Below are 17,232 nucleotides of genomic sequence, written 5' to 3'. Positions count from 1 at the left end.
TGATTATATACATGTATAGTTTATAGTACATGTGATTATATAATAATTGTTTAGAAGTTATTATAACAAGGTTGCAGAATATTTGGTAAATAGGAAAAATCAGTTGTTTTCACATATTACAAATGAAAAAACGGGATATGATATTAAATACAAAATATCATATATCTCAATACCTCCAAAAATGAAATACTGCCATATCTATAAAAAATATGTACAAGCTCTATATGAGGAAAACTACAAAACTCTAATGAAAGAAATCAAGAAGAATTAAATAAATGAAAAGATAACAATTGGGTATATACATGCATAAAGATGAATATAGGCAGAGAAGTTATATACGTCACAAAATTAACTCTAAATGGATCATAAACCTAAATGTATACTGAAAAATTATATATTGCAAAATAATAACATTGGAAGGAAATCTAGATGAACTTGGTTTGGCTATGACTTTTAAACTTCTAAAATCAAATGTGTGATCCATGAAAGAAAAAAATTAATTATCTGGACTTTATTAAAATTAAAATCTGTGAAATAAAATGTCAAGAAAATTCAAAGATATATCACAAAGTGGGAGAAAATATATGAAAAGGCTTATCTGATGTATGACTGTTATCCAAAATATACCAAGAACTCTTACATCTTAACTATAAACAACACAACCAATTTAAAAAATAACACAAAGACTTTAACAGATAGCTCACCAAAGATGACATAAATATGTCAAATAAAGAATATGAAAAGATGCTCCATATTATATGTGATCAAGGAAATGCAAATTAAATCAATAATGATAAACCACTATATATGTATTAGAATTAACAGTATACATATTTTTGACAATACTAATTGCCAGAAACTAATAATTTTTAACACTTGGATGTCATTAACATGTCCTTTAGGGAGTGAATGGATAAACTGGTATGTCCACAAAAGGCAATATTATCTAAGAAGAAATGAGATACCAAGCCATGGAGAAAAGGAGGAAAATTAAATGCATGTTGCTAGGTGAAAAGAACCAGTCAGAAAAGTGACAGATTCTGTGATTTCAACTAGATTATATTCTGGAAAAGGCAAAACTATGGAGACTGTGAAACTATCAGTGGTTTCCAGGAATTAGTGGGGATAGAGATCTGAATGGGTGGAGTGTAGAGTATTTTTAAAATAGTGAAGCTATTCCACGATAAAATAATGGATACATGTCATTATAAATATGACCGAACACAATACCAAGATTGAACCTGAATAAAAACTAAGAAGTTTGTGTGATTTTGATGTAGTTTCAGCAAATGTCATAAATTCAGCAAATCAGTCTTATGGGAGATGTTGAGAACTAAAGAGGATGGACATGCATGAGAGCAAGAGGTATACAGGACAACTCTGTGCCTTCAGCTCAATATTACCTTGAGCCAAAACTAATCAACATATAAACATTTTTTTATTGAAATATTCATTTCTAGTATCATGTATTTGACTTCAAGGACCATGATGCAGATAAATTCTAATGCCCCTTCCTTAAAATTCACTCTTACTACTACATTATTTAGACTCCTAATTAATTTGTAAACTTAACTCACTTGATCTCAATAATAATTTTCTGATCACTTTTCATAAATGACATTAGGGAGGATTCTAGGCAAAGGAGCTGGTAGTCAGGGAAAGGTACAGAACTCAAGTGAGGCAAGAGAGGCAGATTTCATAAGAAAGAGAAGAAGGCAAAGTAGCATTGAAGAGCTCAAAGCATGTGGGTATTCACTAAGAAGCAAGGAAGAATTTGCTAATGATGGTGTTGAGAGAGAGTGCCTCAGTGTCCCTTGTATGTACATGCACCTTATAAAATGTTTTGTTCCAGACTATCATATCAAAGATGTTGTTTAGCAAATGAGGTTGGAAGATTGAGACAGTATTCCCACCCTCCATATGGGAAAGTACAATGCTTTCTAGAAAAATAAAGATAAGACTTTTTTTGGGACCCAGTTTGGACAAGGTTGCTACTATGCTAGTTATGTGAATAATAAGAGTTTCCCATGTCTGAGGTTCCTCAATTGAGACTAAGCCCCACTGTGTGCAGAATATTCTCCTGCACTGTTCTGATTCTCATCTGTGGAATGAATGCATACAGTGAGCTTTTGGTGTTAGCAGTAATGTTCCATATCTCTGTGCTAAGAGTCTGCTGTGTGCTGCTACCATCTATGAACCAGCTAGCAGGCTGACTTCCAAGTAGGGTGAAGTATCAGAACCTTGACCAACGCAGATCTTGACAAATAAATGTTATCATTTAGATACCATGCTAAGGACACTACATCTACTTAATTCAATCTAATCTTCACAGTTGCCCAGTGGATTATATTTTACCTAATTTATAGAAGAGGACATTGGAAATTAGAGTGCTTAACTAACCTCAGGGTCAAACTTCAAAGCAGCAGCAGTATCACTGACATAAAGATATTCATATCAACCATAGCACCTGAGTTTAGCTACTAATGGACTTTCTGGATAGTTGTATTTTAAAGGAAGCATTATAATGATCATAATTCTTAGAAATGAAACCTGATCTGGTATATGAGATAAATGCAAAATGATGGAAAATTAGGCCTGATGCAAATTTAATATCTTATTGGAAGAAGTAATACCTTAAATTGTAGAATTTTAATAAAAAAGTCCTTTTGACTAACCTAGTTAAGTAATTATATCCATATCTTCTATTTATATGAAGAGACTATAATATCAGAAGGTCATAATAATCTGTCCAAATGTAAAACATTTTTGTCTCAAATAATTGTGTTCCTTCATTTTGTCATGCTTCAATGTGGCCAAAATCTGTAAGGGAATTATCTGATAGAGGATTGGCTGACATTTAAAGCTTTTTAAAGGTATACATGGATATACCTGTTATATTTTCAAAATGTGAAACAGTAATGACATACCAGAATTTAACATAAATTAGAAATTCTTTTTAATAAAATGATATTTTTCCATGATATGCTTGAATATTTCAAAGAATAAGAATCTGAAATTATGTATGAATGTATGATAAAATATTTACTTCTGAAGAAAATTAAGTGCCTAATTATTTAACATATAGGTTTGGATTTTCTAGTAGGTACAGCTCGTTCTATAAGTATAACACTAATTTTATTGATACAGTACTCTACAGTATCTGGTATATGAGATAAATGCAAAATGATGTGATATAAGAGACACTATTGTTCTCAATCAGTAGGAGAAAACAAGGGACCAATTTCTTCAAATACAGAAGGACTATGTTATTTCATCTAACATTAAATTCTTAGGCATACTGTTGTCCAATCCTATGATCAAAATAAAGAATTTTCTTATATTCAAAGTCTGCCAACACTCCACCATCTACATCTACCTATAAAGACAATAACAAAATATATATGGCCAAACAAAGCTAAAAGAAATGTCATAAAAAAAGTAAAGATAATGAATCAGTAAAAATGTAGGTACAGTGCAAGAGTGGAATATATGAGAGTTACAGATGTAGGTTTATTTCAGGTTTAGAAAACATCTGCACAGGATCACAAGGAGAAGAAAGTATAGACAAAGTGCCCTGTGGAGAGCACTGATATGCCCACTTACCCAATCTTCCTAATACTGATTATTCATGGCACAAGGGGTAGCTTGAGTCTCTTATCCACTGGGGTTACCATTCTCCCAAGCTCTCATGGGGGAAAGGGGTCCAGGGGAATCTTGAGCACATGGTGGATCTGTGGCACAACTGGGAAAGGGGGCTTAGGAGCTGCCCAGCCCTCTCCCTTGAGAAGACTTTTAGCAAACTTAGCACTGTTACCTTGGAGGAAGACATTCCCTGTATTACCGTGAATGGAAATGAATCTTGGAGAAGCAAGTGACTTTCACTACAAGGTAATTAAATATGTCCCACTCAAGGCTGGAGGGAAAAATTATCCCAGGAAGGTTTACTTGAAAACATAGATTGAAGAGTCAAAAACACTATGGAGAATTTCTTCCCTACACAGCATGGGGGATGTGAGCAGCATTTTGGAATAATTTATGAGACTAACGGATTTGGGAAAAAAATCCTTCAGTATATAAGCCACATACCAATAAACTAATGGTGTATGGTTCTTTCAAAACAAAAACACAAGGAACAAAAGAGAGCTATTTAGAAACTCTGTGGAGAGAATTAAGAAACCCAAGAAACAAAAACACATGGCCTAGGAATGAATTCAGGATAAAATAAATGCAAATAAAGTCAAATCAGAAAAAAATTCCTCAAATACAAGATTAAAATTTTACACAACTTTAAGCAACTCATGATGGTAAAAAGAGGATCTCTTTGATCTTGATATTGTCATTTTATTGGTACATCACTTGGAACTAGATATTGGTGATGGACATAGATCCATGGCATAGTATATCACATTGCAATAAAATTATTTATAGACATAAGAAACTCTACGCTTTTTTCTAATCAATAAAGTGGGGTTTTAGGGGCTGGTGCAGGTTACAGTTGATCTCATTGAACTACTTAGTGTTTTACCATATACACAAATTATTATTGAAATATAGAAACTCAAATTCAAAATCTTTGGGAGACATTTTAAAATTCTCTTATTGTGATTCAGAAATATATTTCTCTGTGGCTGTTTTCTCAGGTTATTAATAAATATTCATTGGTGACTTATTTTTCTTTAGTTGAATTCTGTTATTACTGTTGAAAAAATTCCTTTATGGTGATACAACTGTCAAATTTTCAGTAAAAAGTTTCATTACAAAAAAGAAAGAGTAACTAGAGATCTCATTTTCAGAAAAATCCAACATAAAACCGCATAAATTGTCTTCTTAAGAAAATCTGACATAAATTTCGATCAAGAAGGGTGCTTAAATACCACATTTTGGTGAGGATACAAAAGAAGAAAAAGACGTGATAAAAAGGAAACTGAGAAAATAAAACTATTTCATATCCAAATTCAGAATACATAATAATGTGGAAATTCTCATCATCAAGTCATTTTTGTTTAGGGATATATATTATACTTTCATTATGAGCAATGTCTTGGGGAAATAATGTATTGAATCATTGAACAGATTTGTGATTTTTGGTAATATCATCTCAAATGATTTTATGTTTTCCTGATTTTAGTGATTCTGTAAAACTAATAAAAACTGGTAATTTTGCCAAAAATAAATGAAAATTGGCATTAATGTAATTTAGAAGAAAATATGTGAGAGATTAATTAGTAACACATTAAGTAAGTTGTCCACCACTACCATAATGATCTTCGTGAATCACCCTGGAAACATGAAAAATCCTGCAGGGGAAGATACAAACAAGACATTAAGAAAAGAAAGCTAAATGTTGCATCCTTCCTTGTTGGCATCTCAGAAACTTTATTATGTAATATTTTCTGAAAATTTGGCTCCAGAAAATATACACTCTCAGGAGTTGGCCAAGATTGTAGTTGACATAAGGTACTAAATCTTAGACTTTCAACAAGTAACACAACATGATTAGCATTGCTTTTTTAAAAATATATATATATATATGCATAACTATTTGCTTGCACTCAATTTACTCTTAAAAGCTAATATCATTCTTTATATATCTCTGCTTGGTTACTAATGTAATATATACTATAAATTATTTTACACATGTCATCAATGCCATATATTTTTAGTGAAAAAGCATAGATGATCTAATAGAATAGAAACTCTGAAGAGCTAGCTTGATAATATAGTTAGGGTAAGCCAGGATAGGTTGAAATTCTCTCCCTAACACTTTTTAACTGTGTTACTTTTGCGTGGTTAAATAACTTCTCTGTATGTTAACCTAATTATTTCTAAAATGACTATATAAGCAGCATACACTTCATAGGATTTTCTGAGGATTAAATGAAATAATACATGTAAAGTAACTAAAGGAGTGTCAAGCTTATATCAATGAGTGTTAAATGGCATAAGTCCAGTTCTTTTTTTTTTTAGTCCAGTTTTTCAAATTACTAAAAAGTTAAGTTCAACCTATTTAAGGGATTTAAACAGTTTTTATAAAAGTCACAAGTCTGGCCTGAAATCAGTCTTTTTGAAGTTAGAAAAAATATACAGAGGGTAGGCTAGGAAAAGTTAGAAAGGTAGCCTGGTAACTATTTCAAATTAAAGGAAAGTCCTTTAATTATTTGAGTTTTAATTTCCTCAAATGTCAACTGCTCTACAGAAAATAGTCTTCACTTTCTCATACTTGACATCTACATTTTGTTCACTCAACCCCACCACAGTGGTGGAAATGAATTTTATGTTGGGGATAGGAGACAAACTGTAGTGGGAGACAGAACGTTTATTGCATCTTATATAATATGCCAAGTAATTTATTTACATTATTTCATTTAACTCACACTAGATGCTCTTTCTACGGTTGTAACTGACATTTTAAATGCAAATACTTGTGGTCATTTCTCAGGCTTTATATTACTGAACATTGCTTCTGTATTCAGGAGTTTTGTTTCTCATTTGAATTCCATCAATTCCTCCATAGATTCTCCTTCCTCTTCAATGTATGTGCCTGTGTTACAGTTTGGATGTGAGGTTGTCTCACTAGAGCTCCTGTGTTAAAGCAGGAATGATTGAAGTAATCAGAATATGAAAGCTGTAACTGAATTAATGAATTAATCCATTTCATAAATCAATAAATCTGAAAGTACTACTTCACTGAGTACTAACTGTATGCAGATGAGTGTGGCTGGAGGATATGGGTCATTGGGGTTCATGTATTTTGGCCCCCTGGCTCCCTCCTCTTCTGTATCTGTTGAATATTACTACTCTGCCATGCCCTATAGCCATGATGTTCTGCCTCATCTCTTTCCCAGAGCATCAGAGCCATCAGTCCATGAACTGAACCTCTGAAATGGTGAGCTCAAAATAAACTTTTCCTTTCCACATTGTTATTCTCAAGTACTTTGGTAACAGCAATGGAAAACTGGAAAACTCACCTAGTTCTTCTCACTTGTGCACATCATTAGATTTTATCCACTGTAGTGGTTTGATTATTAACTGGGTCTATTCCAACCCAGATCTCTAACCTTAGATATGTAAACATGATGGTGTCTAAACATGGCAGTCCATAGACACCTTAAACACATGGTGTCCAATACCAAACTTAACATCCTTCCTATCTCATATGGACATTGTACCAATTTTTTTATCAGTTTTATCAGCACAGTCTTTTCAAGAGTTACCATTAATTTGCCTCTTCTTTCCTATATTTGATCAAACAACAAGTCCTAACCATTTAGCTCCCTACACATTTTTTAGTCCCTCATCTATCTGCTTCCCATCCCCAATCTCTTAGTCACCATCATTCCAGTGCAGTTATTACTGACCTCATAACTGCTCATGTTTCTTCACCATTGAACCATCATATTTAACTACCACATGTCTCAAACTTTTCAAAACTCCATGTATAACCTCTCTCATATTTTTTGTACTCACTGAAAACCCTTGAAGACTGATTTGTTCTACTATTTACTAAATATATTACCTCTTTTTTATATTATGAATTATCCATAGACCTTTATAAAATGTTTGTAAAATAAGCTTATCAAGCAAATAATGAAAGTATAAATTATAATGAAACTCAGAAAAACATGAACACTTTAAAATTGTCACTTTAAAATTATTGAGTTTTGTGGAATTAAATGAAATATGATTTTATTTTTGTTATCTTTTCCAATAAAAGAAAATCATGGACATAGTTCAACATTCTTTAACCTACCAATATAAACAACACATGATTGTATCTATATATTTCCTTAGACACTTACAAAATAGCAAATAATTTGACAAATCATTAGCTCTCAAAAGTTGTTTGTTACTAAGATAAAATGATTCATTCAATAAATTAATTAATATTAATTCAGAAATTATAAAACAAAGAAGTATAGCGTAGTATTGCTCTGGATGGCTGGTTAGACTAAATTACTCATTTTGAATAGGTATTACAGAAAAAAGAATGCATTCTCACTTTTTTGTTTTTGATTCAAACTGGCTTTAAGCTTTCTTGTTTTCTCCACAAAATATGGACAATATTTTTATATTTAAAATGGACAATCTGTAGGTATTTTCCTATTTCTGAAATAACAAACCAACAATGTCTTCATGAGACTATGTACATACTGCACTGACTGTCCTTTTCTCATTTTGAGGCTTTAAACTATCACTGGATACCTCAAATCTCACCCACAGTGTTGTAAAAAGCTTATAAATGACATAAACTGTAATACAGTCTTAAAAATGTATGTGGTGCTACACTTCATGAAATATATTTCATAATTATGTCACTTACCAAAAAAGTTCCACACGAGATCTTCTAAATACAAATTATTTGACCTCACTAGACAGAGTTGGAAAACTTAATACATTCTAAATTAGTAGTGGAACAGCACATATAACATTAATACCTTCCATAATATTCAATATTGATGGAGGTCAATACAACCTACTATGGGGATGATATTCATTGTCACATAACCATTGAGTGGAAAGGCAGATAGTGGGCATGAGTTCTTATGGTTAATATCTGAGATATCCCCAAAATCTCACGTGTAAGACAATGAAAGAAATGTAGGCAAGTTGGGAGTGGATGGAGAAGGGAGGTCACTGGCAGTGTTCCTTTGGGGTTTATATTTAGTCCCTCTTGAGCAAAACTCTTCTGCTTCCTCCTTGCCACCTCTTGAGCTGTTTTCTTCCTCCACACTCTTTCACCATGATGTTCTACTTTACCTTGGCCCCAGAGCAATAGAGTGTGCCATTTATGGACTAAGATCTCTGAAACCATGATCCAAAATAAACTTTTTTTCTTCTAATAGTTCTTGTCAGGACTTTTGGTCCCAGAAACGCAAAAACTGAAATATTCTTGGAAATAGGTAATTTTGTGCCTTTATCTGAGGTATGTGATTATTTATTTCCTTTCTTGATTTCAGTGTAATGAAATGAAAGGAATGTAGTATCTAGTTTAAGATTAAAACCCGTCAAGAGCATTCATCATTAAATCGATATGATGCAGATCAGAACTTAGAAAAAGTTTGGAAATATCATCACTCCATTAATAGTAATTTTATGTGCTCTTTCAAAAAAACGTACACATGTGAATTTCAGGAAAAGGGTTGATGGATATCAGACTCTTAATGCATTTCAGCCTATTCATGGAAACCCAGAAACATCAAGTTCCAGAATTCATCTTTGGGTTTTATTTAAACTTAATGTTCATCTACTAGGTACCCATAGGCCACTACTATTACTATTTGCCTTGATCTTGTTTGGGTGTGAGTCAGTTCTGATTTGTTCTTATCAAGTACTGTGACTATGACTGCTACTTTTAAAAGAGTGCTTCTACTACATTTTGCAACCATTTATCCTCAAAGTATATGAAAGAATAAAGATTGGAAAGAAGTTGAATAAAGAATAAGTATAAACAGTCCTTTAGGGCTACAATAATTAAAATAGGAGGATTTCTACTTTCATATCTGATAATGTGCAAGTGCATAAGCTTAAAATAAAATGATTCTGGCTAGAATTTATAGGGAAGATAAAAATCCTGAGTCGAATGTATGAAAGATGATATGTCTTGAGCTCTGTAATGTTTTGAACAATCAATAAAAAAAAAAAAAAAAAAATCCCACAGTAATTTTATGTGCAAATTAAAATATTTGTGTGAAATTCTAAATTAATCCTTTGAATAGCTTCACAAAATATAGTCTTCAAGGAATAGCTCTAACAATTTCCAAATTTAAAATGTACTTTTGTTCAGTTTATGTTCTGTTTTGGAACAATATTAGCTTTAATCCAAGAATAAATACTCTAAAAATTTAACATTTATTTTATTGTAAATTATCATGCAACACTTGTCAATAAATTTATTTAATTTTATAATTCTCTAAAGCTAATAAAAATCAGAGAACTTACTGTTTATAAATGTTGTACTTATGTATGCATGTTGCCAGAATATATTAGCATACTGGTGTTAGTCTTTTTCTACGGTGTCGAATGTGCATTTTAGTAAAACCATATTCTGATACAAACTAATTAGGAAACCCAAAGTACTAAAGAATTTAAGAAAATCTAAATTTTACAAAATGTAATTGCTTAAACAGTGAAGAATGGAAGTTCAGGCGTTAATGAATGAGTTCAGAGTTATAAAGTCTATTACATATTTCCTAAAAGTCTTGTGACCTAGAAAAGGTGTTTTTAATTACAAATTTATATCATATACAACTTTGGATAATACATTCAAAACCTTCAAAAATGGTCATTCATTTGAAATATAAATTAACATAATTTATATTAACATAATAAAAGAAGCAATACACACACACACACACAACACATACTGAAAAGACCAACAGATGTGAAAGAATGTATCAGGTTTATTAAAGAAAATAACCATTAACCTCTTGGCTACAGAATTATACTGCTAAGCTATTTCAAAGTATACAATGAATTCTCGAAATTTATAAATACTATGAATGACAGAAAAAGTTGAAAACCCTCCAATGTTTTTGTAATCAAAGAAACTATGATTTATAAGCTTAAATATATATATATATATTGCCAATATATACATGTTCATCAGTGGAAAACTATGATTTTAAAATCTACACTATAAACACTAATTTTTGCTACCTTATAGGATAACAATGCACAATGCAGGTAGAAAGTATGAAAAATACAACAGACACGAGTATGGCAGTATGCAAAAAAGTGGATGTGGAACCAATGTGAATCTGCAATATGTATATGGGGTAAAAATGGGAGTTCATAATCTGCTTGAATCAAATGTATGAAATATGATATGTCAAAAGCTTTGTAATGTTTTGAACAACTAATAATAAAAAAAGAAAATAGGAAAAATAGTTAAAAATAAAAAAACTTAATCAAAATTTGGAGCAAGTATAGTTTATAAATAAATAGAATCATGATTACACAGTTATTTAATTCTTATCATCTAGAGAATAAGGCATAAAGGGAACTATGCAATTTACCTATTCTCAGCTCTTGGTAAAAGGAACCTTGAGTTGTACAAAAAAAGTGAAGGTAGAGAAACAGTATGACTCACAAGTTCAGGAAGATAAACTAGACATTTGTGTTAGCATGCATAAATCTCCCAGATTATTAAACTCAATTATCTTTGATACATTAATTTCCTTGTCTATCATATTCATTCCAAGCCTTGTGAATTCTATTCCAGCAATTCTATTCCATTTCTATTTTCCTACCTCTTTCCCAAAGACATAAACATGAAATTGCCTGTATAGAACAGTTACATAGTAAGAGTAAGAAAATGTTTGGGAAATTTTCTTACAAGACCTTAAACTTCTTTGTGTGTCTGAATTCAATGAATTAAAACCAGAGCATTCGTGTCTGGCAATGGTTGCAGCATGTTTCCCTAAAAAGCACTCTGCATCCAAGAACCGAAGGAACATATGATTTCCTTGAATGTGTGCTATAACTTTTGTGATCTATTTCCTTTTTATGTTCTATTCCTTTCACTCAGTTGATCTGCTGAAATCTTTTATGTATTGTCTTTGTTTTGATGGCTGCTTCCACTGAAATTTGGTATTACAAATTATTAGGAGTGTGATGGTGTGTTTAGATACCTGTTGGTAGTGTTAAAAATATTAAAAATGACATTATTTAAAATGAATAAAATTCTAAAAGATGAGATATATAAGACTCAGAATCAAGAAAAATATTTCACACTTGGGAAAATCTGAATTTGTAATAAGAATAACAACAATTAAAATAAACTCTTGCATCTAACCAATCAAATGAGTGACCAAAGGGAGCACTTTGGATATGCCTAAGTCTAAAGTTTACTATATCTGTAAATCACTGCCATGTGAGCAATTAAGATTTGTCTAAGGTAATTCTTTTGATTTACCATCCACAATATAAATCCTTTCCAAGGTCTTTACCAATTATCTTGGTATTTGATTCTGTAAGTTCTTTTTATGATTTAGAATTGCTAAATATGTATGTGGAAAATGGCTTATTCATAGTCCATGCTCACAACTATGAATCTTATATTTCCCTAGCCATATAAAAACATCAGGGAACTTAAAAAAATCAGCTGAAAGGTCAGTAATCTTTGAATAAAATTGTTCTTTGTTAATTAACACTATATTTTTTGCAGTACTGAAGACTGTACTTTTGTTTTTAAATGAAGGGAAAGAGAAAAGAAGAAGAAATTTATGAAAGAAATCTAGAAGTTTCTGATTGAAGAATGGTATGATTATCTACTTTAAAAAATCAGAATCCATGATCATAAGAAATGTAAATTATATTGTTTTTTAGTTATGCTACTTGGATATAGACACATGAACCTACATACATGGAACACATTATGGAATACATTAGGAGAATGGAGGAGAAATTAATTTTCCTCTACTTTCTTTATAAAGGAAATCTATTTTTATTAGTCTTACTGCAGTCCAAGCAGATTTAAATGATTTATTCTGCAAAGAAGAAGGTGAAAACATACTCTGGTGTCAGTTTAACCTCAAATGGAGGAAGCCAGAAAGATTTAAGAAATATTTTATTGTTAGTTGTTTCTTCCCCTCTTCTTCTAGAACAGAAATAATATCAAGTAACATTTCCTGCATTGCACAGTTCACCTAAGACATGCTTCTAATATAAATGGGTGTTGAAAGATTAGAAATGATTTGGAACTCAGTTTTACATTTCCCTTGTTTCTTGGCCTTTGGCACTGTGGAGAAATGACATTCAAAATTTTCTGCACTGCTTTCCCACAGCAGCTAGCAAAATCCTGTACTTACTTTGCCCTGACAATCTGTCAGAGCAGGATTAGTTTAAATTCCTCTTGCCTATTTCTCAATGCACAATTGAACACAAATGATCTTTATCCCCTGATGATAAGACTTTAAGAAAAGTTTCTTTCTTGACATTTTAACATAAACACTGTACAGAAAACTTAAATAATAACATAATTATTGTTTATTCACAAGGGTCCTCTCATATGTGTTACCTTCCAATATTTAATGCAAATTCTAGAAGATTATGATAAATTCATACTATCTCCAACATATGTTCCCATTCATGAGTAATCTAAAAGCAGGAAATATTACTCAAGAGAAATCTTATTGAAGAACTGTAATGTATCCTAAATATATATTTATTAGAGCTACTTCTCAGATGTTATTAAAGGCTCCCAGTGAAAGAAAGAAACATAGATATCAAATGTGCTAGGATTTATTTCATGCCTATGATTTTTCAGATGAAAATGTATTCCACTGTTTCTTCAAATCAATCGATGTCTAAATTGGGAGTGTGGATCAGGAAATTTCAAGCATCAAAGAATCTTGGCGAAAGGAAAATTATAATTGATTCTGAATCATGTGGGGGATGATTGATAGATTCAGAGTGGTGCTGGAAATCCTTATTTGGGCTTAAGATGGAGAGAGAAAATCCAGGATACGGAGGAGGGAATAAAGAAGGAAGCGAGCTCTGAAGATGGCCCTACACTGGGGTGAGGCAGCAAAAGTGAGGATTAAAGATCAGACGTCCTAGAAGACCACTTCACCCTTTCCACCAGTCAGTCTCATTCTGTTGGTGACCTCAAGTTTTAGCACTAACTTAACAGTTGTTTGCAAATTATGTAATTTACTTTGGACAAACAAACCTCACTGTCTCCTCTGCTAAATTTAATGTCATTACATTTTTTTTAATTTTAAATTTGTAATTTCAAATATAACTTCATTGGGTAAAGTCTGATATAAGTGACATAATTGAAGATTAGATGCCTTTATTAAATATTCATTATGAGACTATAACATGGACTAGCAAGTGCTTTAATTTAGATTTTGAATGTCCCTAAAAGTTTGGTCTCTAGCCTGTGGCATGATAGGGGCGTGGGGGAACATTTAATTGGGCACTGGGAGGCCTTGGAGGAAGTTAGGTCAGGGGCATATTGGGACTCTGGCCCCTTGTCTTTGCTTCATGGCTACCCAGAGGTGAGCAGCTCCTTTGTCATGTGCTCCCAGCACGATAAACAGGAGGACTATTACAAGCCCAGTAGCTATCAAGTCAAGTCACCATGGACTGAAAGCTCTGAAACTCTGAAAAAAATAAACCTTTCCTCCTTATAAATTAATTATCTGAGATATTATGCCACAATAGCAGAAAGCTGACTGGTACACCATGTTCAACAGAATGTATAGTGTGTTGAATGCATTTCACATTAACTACACATTTTTTTTAGTCTACATATCTATTATTCACAGTTTTTGAGGGGGAAAAAAGGCAAAAATCAATTCTCTACCACAATAAAGGCACCCCATGATATTTTTAATTACAAGTGTCAGAGAGTTATAAAATACATGGAAAATGTTGATAGTTATCTGTAAAATAGTTTTTGACTTAAAGAAACATCTATTCCCTACACTACCTTCTTTATCTAGAGCTGTGGAGGAATCAAACTAACAGCCATGGAGGCTTTTTAAAAAGCATCAATAAGGCCAAGTGTGGTGGCACATGCCTGAATCCCAGCAGCCTGGGAGGCTGAGACAGAAGGATCACAAGTTCAAAGCCAGCCTTAGCAACTCAGCAATACCCTGTCTCTAAATAAAAAAATATACAAAATGGGGAGGGTGTGTCTCAGTTGTTAAGTGCCCCTGAATTCGATCTCCAGTATCAAATAAATAAATCAATAGATAAATTATAAAATATATAAATAATACCATAAAAACTACAATAAATAATCTAAGAAAATTCAAAAGTTATACTATAATACATACATTATATTAATCTCACAGAATTAGTTTATTTGGTGTCAAATAAAGAAAATAGTGTTTAATTTATGAAATTATTCTATAGGAAATTATACCTATGCAATATATGATAGAAATAAATAAGTATAAAAATAAACAGAGCAAGACCTAAAAGACACGTTTCATACATAATTATTTATAGAAGGCATATAGTAAACACGTTGAAAAGAAATGGTTTTCTTTAGATTTCCTATTTATTCTGATAAGAAATGTCAAAAATATAAAAACAATTATTTGCTATGGGGCTAAAAGGTAGAAAAATAGACATAATAACTGTTAGCTACATGTATAAGAGTAAATTTCATTCTGCACTTAATGTCACTTATTGCAAAACTTTTTAATAGGTTGGAACAAATATAAAGCTACAAATAAATGTTCATCACTTACCTCTCTTAATGTTTCTGCTTGTACTCATGGACTTAACTGAAGCACATGGGCAACATACTTCACATTTGACTGAGATATGCTTTCCTAAGACACATGCCTGATATTCTAGCTTGCACTGTATAAAAAGAGAAAAATACTTAAATCAAATGCATCTAGTATCAGCACAAAGTCAGGAAATATTTAGAAAGAAAAAAGTAAGTTGTTATGCATTTAATTTGAAAATCTTTCTACATATATCTCCAATACTAAGGTGCACTTTTAAACACTCATATATTATTTATTATTTTATGAAAGAGCAGGAATGCAGTTACCTTGGTCATTGTGGAGAACAGTCACTAGGGAATACTCCAATAGGTTCAAAGACCTGCTCACTAGATAAAGCTCCCTAGGACTATTGTGTGTCTCCACAAGGCTCATGGTCTCCAGCAGGGAAGAAAAACTGCTGACTTTGCTCATTTTCTCCAAAATGTAGTATCCTTACTGCCTTTTGGTATAGGCTAGTCTATGTTCTACACTCAGACCTTTACCTTGGTCCTTTCTATAAGGTAAACCAAGAAGCTGGTGAGAAAGCCATCTAGCAAGCTGTGCCATATTCCCTACCTTTGGGACTGCCACCAACCTAATGAACTCTTTAAGGTGAAAATGTCTGTTAACACTTTTTGTTTTTTTCCAGTAATGCTGTTGATATCCCATTTGGTCATGTGACTCTGGTTCCATTATCATGTCCTCTGAAACTAATCTGGGTCATGAGTTCCTGTGGATAGTCTGCAATCTGACAATACTGTACCTATTATCACCAAATCTACTAAATAAGGTAATGATCAGCAAGGTGTTTAATGATCTTCCATTCTCCCTGTCAACTTCAAGAATCTGATATTGTCTAGATGAGGTTAGTCTCTGAAGTCGTATACTCAAAAAGATTTCTGATTCTACCTCCCACACTTCCACATAGTTCACACACCATTTGATGGTTGAATATTGTTCCAAAAGAGGGCATGTATGTTCTTGTACTTATTCAGGATTTTTTTGCTACTTCTCCTAAGAGCAGCCATAGGCTGATATCTGGCTGTTGTGACTCTCCATGTGTCAGGCTGTTCAAGAGAATCTTAGGGATTTAAACTCAATTCTAGATCTGAGTCCCCTGGTAGTGGTTCAGACAGGCCAATGTTTTGGAACATAATTGGTCTCTCTAGTTTCCACAGAATGCCCTTGTTGCTCCTGCATTATACCCTTATGAATAAAATGTTTGGTTGACTTATGCCTCCGGAGTGGTCTAAGAGTCCTTCAGTTGTTTTGAGAAACACTACCAGTAGATCAGATGCCCCTCATTTAACAGGAGATCTCTCTTAAATGAATCCATTCTTGGTTACATATTTATAGATGGGATAACTGAGTCATTATTTATGGCTACCTTTCAGGGAGTTCTTCATGTACAGGAAGTATCCAACCAGAAAAGTTGATATAAGAAGGCATTTGGGTCAGGTGAATCACTGGGTAAATTATTTTGGAAGCTGTAACCTTAAGGCCTCTTGTAGATCAAGTTGTGATATTTATGCAATCATGAATGCATCTTGATATATATATATATATATATATATATATATATTAAATCCTCATGTCAGGTAGAAAAGGCAGGTGGAAGCTCAAGGAACTACCAACTACCTGAACTTCTATAGTGTATTTTGATTGTTTACAGAATTTGTTGAGGTCGTTGGCTTTTGAATCTGGAGAGAGATTGTGGGAAAATATGTAATTTGTCTATGAATGAACTGTAAATAGTATGACAGCCACATCTTTTTGTGTTCATTTTATAATTCATATTATTACAAGTTTATAAAGTACATATTATTTATAGCATACCATTTTCCTTGTTTAGAAAAATGATTCCTTTTTGTATTAATTTTTAAATTACATCTTTATAGCAAATTATCCTCATTACTTATATAGCATATTAATAAAAACCATATGTGCACTCCATTATATAAAATATTTTGCTATATTATTAGTTTTATAACATGCATGTTTT

At 32.3% G+C, this 17,232-nt stretch overlaps 1 long non-coding RNA gene across 1 annotated transcript in view; it reads right to left on the bottom strand.

Annotated features, from left to right (window-relative positions):
* Positions 1 to 17,232, bottom strand: part of LOC144374062 (uncharacterized) — a 65,186-nt gene that overhangs the window by 38,425 nt on the left and 9,529 nt on the right. The window contains exon 2 of the long non-coding RNA XR_013433586.1: positions 15,207 to 15,321. This is a non-coding gene — a long non-coding RNA (uncharacterized LOC144374062). The remainder of the gene's footprint in view (positions 1 to 15,206; positions 15,322 to 17,232) is intronic.

Source organism: Ictidomys tridecemlineatus, unplaced genomic scaffold (assembly GCF_052094955.1).
Source record: "Ictidomys tridecemlineatus isolate mIctTri1 unplaced genomic scaffold, mIctTri1.hap1 Scaffold_57, whole genome shotgun sequence".
Lineage (NCBI taxonomy): Eukaryota > Metazoa > Chordata > Mammalia > Rodentia > Sciuridae > Ictidomys > Ictidomys tridecemlineatus.
Note: the sequence above shows the minus strand (reverse complement) of the source record. Positions and strands in the feature narration are given on the sequence as shown.